Raw genomic sequence first — 8,159 nt, 5'->3', positions numbered from 1 at the left:
CGAATGTCCTGATGATGTTCCTACTTGTAATACAGGATGCTCGTGTACGAATTGTAATGAATGTGTGAGGACAAAACGGTTAAACAAATTTATGAGGCGAATGTAGTTGGAAAAAGGAGCGGAGGAAGACCGAGAAAAACACACGATCAGGTATATCAAATACTCGAAAGCGGTCAGGTTAGGAGTCGAAATAATCGGCGGGTATATATGATGAGATGCATGCTTGTGAAAGAGGCGAATAATGTTTTTAAATACAGAGTGGTGTGGCGTTCTATTCTCTCTGCCTAGCCCTGCAGAGAATCGGCGTGATGGTTAGTTTTAGTTAGTCGTTACACTTAGTGTGAGCAGAAACTAATTTTATTGGAATACAGAGTATTCGCATAATTTATTTTGTATATTAAAAGCATTGTTAACTTTGTGGTATGGTAATATAGCACTCTCCCTATCATTCATCGTTATTTATTAAAGTGGTATGTCACAAAGTGAACGATGAATGATAAGGAGGGTGTTAATCGAATAATTATTTGATTTCGGTGCACGTATGCTCAAACGCATTCTTTCGACTTACCTATTTTGTTGACGTATTTTTTTTCTGATCCGCATCGAGAATTGTATGAGAACGTACACCGAACTTTCCTGGCGACACTTTTGACGCGAAGTTTTCACTATTTCACAGGCAACGAGGGGCGGAAAATCAATTCAAGAAATCGATAAATTTTAAACTCAAACTCTAGCACATTGTTCCGCCGCGTGTGTGCCGCGGCACACTGTTGTACCGTGGTGATTAGTTGGTGTGCCGCGGAAAAAAGTGTAGTTTTGTGAAGATGACACAATTGCTCCAAATTTTGATCGCCTGCGTTGGGTTAAGCAAGCTCACATTTCGCATTAAACATCATATATTAGATAGCGCATTATACTTATTTTAATAATAAAACAATATTAAATAAGCTTTTTCTTCTTCTTTGGCGTACCTATTAAATTTCTTAATTTGGCAAGTATACCTTGAATAGAAAACGTAGAAAAGAAAGAGAGAGAGAGAAATTAATATTTTTTTAAATTATTATTTACAAAAATACTTCAATTTCATACTGTTTCTCATTATTAGAAATATGTATGAAATTGTAGTATAGTAGTTTCGATCCTAGAAACTCTGACTCAAGACTCTGCGACACTAATCACGGGACCACAACCTGACACAATTTTTTTTTTTATTCGGCTTTAACTTTTTCGTAGTTTTCGTAACTAGTTGTGGGTAATGAAATAAAACTCTAATTATAAAATTTTTAAAGGTTTAATTTATAAAAAAATAGAAAATATTCTAGCGGCAACGAATCGCCTGATCCAAAATTTATGTTGAAATTTCAAAGTTTAAATTAAATACTTATAAAATAACCCTTCATGGCTGTAACCAAATAATCACAGGACACCGTAATAATAATAATAATAATAGTAGTGATAATCATTCTGGTTACTTAACTAAGTTAGTTAATTAAATAGCGCCATCACTAGAATAAAAGTAATATTTATTATTCATTAAGGATACAATTTTTTTATTTAATGTCATAACTTTTAGAACACGAGAAATAATACATTAAAATATAAAGTATTCTGGTAATAAATTATAAAACGATTTTTTAATATTTTATAAATAATAACTCCTTTCCGATCGAGGTATTTCTGATTCTATATTGAAATGATAATTGTCAATATCCTAAATGTGATTCTTAAGAATTCCAAAGGTTTATTGCAGCAGAATACACAATAAAATATATTTATGTTACTCGTTATGGGAAATATTGAAATACCTTCACGAAATATTTTGTACAGCCGTTAGCTTTCGCTTGACGTTCGTAGATGGCAATAATTCAGCCGAAGTCGACTCCAATCCCATACAAACGTCAGTTAGAACCGCGCCGGGTCGGTTGTCGGATGTTTGCGTGGATCTGTCGCCCCTAGCTTTCGAATATCGCGTGTCAACATTACGAAAAACTATCAAGTCGATAATATCGTTGTATAAAAATCGTTATTTTAACTGACGCAGTGTGAAAAACCCCCCGTTGGCTAATGAATAGTGTTTAATTGGTGGTGAAAATTTGATTGTGAAAATTCAACGATTTTGGACAATTTTGGGATGTTTAATAATTTTATAAAGTTATTGTCTATTTATGAAGTTTTAAACTGTTTGTATACGAATATTTAAGGCTTTTTGTGACGTGTGCTCGATTTAATATTACTATTAAAGTGTATTAGATATAGAAACTTTAATTAGTTTAATCTATAGAGTGTGGTTTTAAATATATTTAGTGTGTTTTATGAATAAAAACAAAGAGTTCGGCTTTTAATTGATTGTGTGTTAGCTTTGTGATTAGAAAACTATTTCAAAAGTTTCTAAGTACTTTTCAAATATTCAGGATTTTATATCAAACTGACGGACTAGCCCATCGTGTTATGATTAGAAGCATAAGGTAAATATTAACTATTTATACTACATATACTATTGCTTATATTTTATTAAATAAATTTAATGGAAAATATTTAATTATTTATTTTTCAAAAACTATGGATTTCCACTGGTTTAGAAATGTAATTGTCGAGTGTAAATTTCTATTACAAAGAGGCAGGTATTGAAAGCTTAAAAATAATTTTGAGAAATTTGCATTTCAATCAGAATATTATTTTTAGATTTGGCAAAACGAAAATCAAATTGGTAAAAGTTTATAAATGTACCCATTAAAATATGTTTTCAGAATACTCTTGTTTCAAATATATATCATCATGTGAAAATAAATTTAATAAATTCACTCCCTAAATATGATGAAGCGAAATATATAATATATAAATTAAAATAATTTATTGGTTTAATTTTTTATTAATTGAACACGGTATCTACTTGATCATCAGTTACATTAAGGTAAGGTCCTGCGCTTAAGATTCTTGGGTAAGGGATACATTTAATGTGTGTGAAGGAGCTCACGATGGACACTTCTGCTTGAGTTAGAAAGGAATCGAAGAAGTATTATTAAATAGTAAAATATATAAAATAACAGCAATGACTGGGGCACTCGATGTTGCATACCCATACTCGTTCTAGCTGGTATAAGTTGTATCAGTTGTGTTACTGGTAATTGGTGTAAGTTTGTAAAGAAAAAAATTGAAAATATACATTTGCAAATATAATTTAGTAGGTACCTATATAAATTTAATTGTACACAACTAATTAAATATTTCTTTTATAATATACCTTTTTTTAAAACCCTTATCCGCACCCCAATGGTGCATAGGGCACTGTATCATATAAACGCAGTGTTATCTTGATCGTTAACACATGAAGGAAAGGTGATCAGCCCTCCGCTTTAGGTACCAGTCCAGGGTAATATTGAATAAATATTAGAGTGAAAAAAATCACTTATATTTATTTGACCCCCCTGGGAATCGAACCCGGGACCTCCAGAACGGTAGCCGAGCACGCTGACCATTACAATGTACCTACAATATTTAAAAGTTTTTTTTTACTGTGAACAGCGCATCGAATTAAACATTATTTAATGTAAAATCACTTTATGTAAAAAGGTAGGTAATTATTCAGGACATATTTATTATCACACGAATAAGAAAGAAAAAAGAGATAAAAAATTAAACTATTGTAACACAGTTTAAAGTGTGCAAAATGAAATAATAAACTATAAAATAATAATTGCTACACCATGATGTGAATAAGCTGGGAAGAAGGATGTTGAATTTTCTACGGGATACGAGAATTTTGTATTTCCTTTTAAATTAGCCATTTCTACAAGAAAATAGATAATATTGTTACAAATATGTTTAAGATTCTGATCCTCTGAAGAGTTTTATCTAAGATAATCTGGTTATTTATAAATCTATATTATCCCTTCTTCCTTTCGATCCTTTTTTCTCTTTTGTAATTTTCCATCTTTTACTTTTCCGTTTCCGATATTTTCTTTCCATAAAAGACCTGTCATTTCGCACAGAGAGCGATTTTTTACGCTTTTCTTTAGTTTCCTTCGAACTTTTTTTATACAGATTTATTGATATACCTACCGTTTAAATTAGCAATTATTTGATCTGATTTGATATTATTAAAAAAAAAACTAGTATTTATTTCAAAGTATTTAAAACTTAAGATTCACGAATGAAATGGCAATAAAAAATTGCATTTTAAATTTTTTTTATATCATTTAAAAAAACCATATAACATACATAATAGTAACATATATAATATTCCCGATAAGTAATTACCATTATTTATATTACCAAGGTTAACAAAGTTTAGGTTAATAAAAATTTTAAGCAAAGTAAATAAGAAAGAATAAAAAACTAAAACAAAGAGAGAATTACAATAAAAATAATAATAAAAAAATATTTAAAACAATACGAACAATTGTAAAAAACGAAACACAAAAAATAAAAAAAATAAAACAAAAGAAATTCAACAAAACCAACACATGCAAAATATCAAGTATAAAACAATAAACGGGTATGGAATATAGAAAAATACATTTTTAAAACATAAGGTAAGAAGCATGTTTAAAAGAAACGAATGAGAAAACATAAATAAGTAATCACTAATACTAACAATATTTTTTTTGTATTATTCATTTTGGATCTATAAATTATTCATTTTGGATCCCTGACTGTGTTCTATTTTGTACATGTCAGGCAGGTATTTAATTTGTAGTTTTTCAATCTTCCATATAGTATCCTTCAAAAAAATTAAATCAATCTATTTTACCATGGATTTACGTTTTAAAATCTTATCTGATATGATCGTGTATACGAATGGATAGATAACTAGTAGATATACCACATATGAGGAAAACATAATAGTTTTTCTCGTAAGTATGTAGAAGAGTTTGTACTCAGAGAAGATACACCTTTATGTCTGCTGATAACGATGGAACTTTTAATAATTCAGTATCTGAATGACATTACTGCATTTGCGATTGCCAAAAGTATGGAAACAGCAATAAAATTGCATTCGAAAACAAGTTATTTTTCTTTCTTACCGTACTTTTCTGTTTTGGTTTGGTTCTAGACTTCTCGTTCTAGGATGGGTAATAATAAAAAAATACGAAAATACCTGAGATTGAGTCCGCTATACCAATATCGTGGTATTTCTAGAAATACGGATATACCGGTATCAAATTTACCTACATATTTATTGCGTTTTTCAGTTAGCAAACTAACTGAAATATTTTTTCCTTAAAAACTTTCATTAAGCACCATTAGTTTATCGTGATGGAATGAAGAAATAAAGTACAGAATCATATCGTCTGCAAACTTAAAACACAGTGAGGGAATTATTTTTAAAATTTTTGGGCTCTAAAAACTGCTAACAAACGTTTTTCAAACCAAATATCCCTTACTGTGTTTTAGGAATCGAGGCTAATCCTCTTAAAAACAGGCCACAAGCCCTACAACAAGATGATGAAGAAGAAGAAGAGAAGTGTTTTAAATTTGGATAGCCGATATAGTCATGCATATTCTTCTTTCTTCTTTGACTCTTATCAGTACCCAATGGTGCATAGGGCACTGCATCGTATTGATGTAGTTTTTTGTTGATCGTTACTAACATGGAGTCAAAATGATCACTCCTGCGCTTTAGTCCGGGGTAATATTTAATAAATATTAGAGTGTAAAATTACTAATATTTATTTTCGCCCCCCCTGGAAATAGAACCCGGGACCTCAAGCGCGGTAGCTAAACACGGTAACCAGTACACAACGGAGAAGGATATAGTCTTGATAATAGATATTAAAACACTTAATAATAGTTATTAAAAAAATAAATAACTAAAAAAACCTCATAAGTTTATTTTATCTGATTATTTAGTAATAATGAGTTGCCTGCGTTGAGTAATACGGTATTCTTCTTTATGCTTTGCGAAATACCTCTCCTTATTAAATGGAGGCATGTTAAAATCTGCAGATAACACCGAAGGCTTTATGTGTATCCTATTCAAATAAATTGCAATGATCGTAAACTGGCAGTGGGACTTTGTAATGCGAACGGTACCATCTTGACAGGGCACATTCAAGATCCAAATTTACGCATCACTTTGGGTGAATGGCAAATAATGATTTTTATGTTTGTACGTAAACTTATACACACAAACACACACACATATATTTATGTGTATATATATATATATATATATTTATATATATATATATTTATATATATATATATATATATATATATATATATATATATATATATATATATATATATATATATATATATAAAAACCCTTATCTGCACCCCAATGGTGCATAGGGCACTGTGTCATATTAACGCAGTGTTATCTTGATCGTTTACACATGAAGGAAAGGTGATCAGCCCTCCGCTTCAGGTCCCAGTCCATGGTAATATTGAATAAATATTACAGTGAAAAAATCACTTATATTTATTTTACCCCCCTTGGGAATCGAACCCGGGACCTCCAGAACGGTAGCCGAGCATGCTGACCAATACGGAAGCGTTACAACTATTCTTCTTCTAACCCTTATCCGCCCCCAAAGGTGCATAGGGCACTGCATCGTATTCACGCAGTGTTATCTTGATCGACACTTCCATGAAGGCAAGGTGATGATCACTCCTGCGCTTCAGGGACCAGTCCAGAGTAACATGAAATGAATATTATAGAGTAAAATCACTGATATTTATTTTCAACACCCCTGGGAATTGTACCCGGGACCTCCAGTACGGTAGCCTCGCGTGCTGACCATTACACTACGAAGGCGTTTCAGCTACTACCAATCATAAACTGTGTAGGTTGACATAACCCCTCCCGTTTGTTAATTGTACGAGAGTTTAGAGAACAGGCCCATAAATACAGTTAAATTATATTTGTTAAATAAATCCTGTTTATTTTAGTTCGTTGCGAGTATATTTCCTGTATACTTCTAAGCAATCTGTAGCTGACGTCCGACGAAGTGTTTAGGATTTATTCCCCAAATGCATTTGGCCAGTAAATTTCGGATATTGTAGTAAGTTATTGAAACATCTGGAAGTTTCCGCCATATTGCAACTATATGGGTCTGGCATTGATTCAATAAAACGATGTAAACTCTCGAGCTGAAATGGACGAATCGAACGCAGAAAAAAATAAAAGATGAAAAGCTTATTATGGATTATAAGCTTTTAAATAAGCTTTAATTAAGGGGGAACTCGCAAGAAATCCAATTCGTGGCCAGGTGTGTCTCTATGCACAATTAAAAAATATATGTAAGGATATTAGAATTAGGCTTTTCTTTAGAATAAGTATTTTTATATATTTTTTTAACTCTTTACTAATCAATAATTTGAAAAAAACTCTTTTCAAAAGCATACATTTCATTCAAAGAAAAACTTTTTTTAAAATACAAACGCGGTGTTTTAAGTAACAACAAGAAATTAATTACGTTAAATGTTACCTGGATTTAAAGAAAATTAAGTTGCGATTTATCGTATATTGAGCCTTAACTCTAAAGGAAATATTTCAAAATAAAATGCCTATAATGTTTTTATTGACTAAGATTGGTGTTTTGATCTCAAGGGCCTTGTACGAGTACGGTAATGCAAGCACTAGTGCCCTAACCATTGTGATTTTATTTTCCGTAAAGCATTATTTTTGTCTTATCAAATAATTCCACTTCTTCATATATCCAAGAATCTGGAGCACAAGTCTGTTCACCTAGCCTTCGTATTGTTAGATTAAGTTAACACCGCGTTGATTGGATTCGGTACCTTATAAATATCGATTGGGAGAGGTTATATGTATGTCTGATTTTCGAGTAAATAAGTGTAAAATAGCGTAATCGATAAATAGTAGATTTAATGTCTTTCCCATATTTTCGTTAATACTCACTCACTAGTCTGAAGATAGCGCTAACGACAAAAACAGATTACTGGTCAAATAAAATAAATTTGAAAAAATCTAAACAGTTGTTGTTTTATTACATAAAATGCGGTAACACCAAAAAATATAAATTAAAAACTTTATTTTTATTACAAAAGTGAAATATTTGTGTTTTCGTAATTTACGAAAATTCTTCAATTTCAAACTATTTCTATTAGCCTAAGCGGTTCATTATTACAAATAGGTATCAAATTGTGGTAGAGTGTATTCCAACACAGAAACTCTGACTCCAGAGTCCGCG

The 8,159-nt window shown here is 31.1% G+C and overlaps 1 protein-coding gene across 3 annotated transcripts in view; it reads left to right on the top strand.

Moving 5' to 3' along the window:
- Window positions 1-1,925: 1,925 nt before the first annotated feature.
- The window catches only part of LOC148312231 (discoidin domain-containing receptor 2-like), a 413,155-nt gene continuing 406,921 nt past the window's right edge, over window positions 1,926-8,159 (top strand). For all 3 annotated transcript variants that reach the window (XM_088277615.1, XM_088277614.1, XM_088277613.1), the window contains exon 1: window positions 1,926-2,465. The gene's annotated coding sequence lies outside the window, so the exon portion shown is untranslated. The remainder of the gene's footprint in view (window positions 2,466-8,159) is intronic.

Source organism: Brachycentrus maculatus, unplaced genomic scaffold (genome assembly GCF_059751285.1).
Source record: "Brachycentrus maculatus isolate JH-2025_06_01 unplaced genomic scaffold, ASM5975128v1 h1tg000048l, whole genome shotgun sequence".
NCBI lineage: Eukaryota > Metazoa > Arthropoda > Insecta > Trichoptera > Brachycentridae > Brachycentrus > Brachycentrus maculatus.
This window is presented reverse-complemented; position numbering and strand designations above follow the sequence as displayed.